The sequence below is a fragment of the Etheostoma spectabile genome, chromosome 24 (genome assembly GCF_008692095.1).
Source record: "Etheostoma spectabile isolate EspeVRDwgs_2016 chromosome 24, UIUC_Espe_1.0, whole genome shotgun sequence".
NCBI classification, from domain to species: Eukaryota; Metazoa; Chordata; class Actinopteri; order Perciformes; family Percidae; genus Etheostoma; species Etheostoma spectabile.
Genome location: NC_045756.1, coordinates 15,690,583 through 15,690,818, shown reverse-complemented (window position 1 = coordinate 15,690,818; position 236 = coordinate 15,690,583). Strand labels below are relative to the sequence as shown.

At 27.5% G+C, this 236-nt stretch overlaps 1 pseudogene; it reads right to left on the bottom strand.

Annotated features, from left to right (window-relative positions):
• LOC116673702 (gastrula zinc finger protein XlCGF8.2DB-like) overlaps positions 1-236 on the bottom strand; it is a 325,201-nt pseudogene that overhangs the window by 10,180 nt on the left and 314,785 nt on the right.

Genomic DNA, 236 nt, shown 5'->3' with positions numbered 1-236 from the left:
TATTCTAGAGTGTTAAGTTGCTTTTCTAGAATGTTAAGTACGATTCTAGAACATTAAGTTGTAGAGTACATTTAAAATTCTAGAATGTTAAGTTACAGTTCTAAAATGTTAATCCAGGCTAGTAATTCTTTAGTGTTAAATTGCTTTTCTAGAATGTAAAATACAGTTCTAGAATAGTAAATTATAGAATTACATTGCCAGGTTGAAGTTCTAGAATTTTACGATGTGGTTCAAAA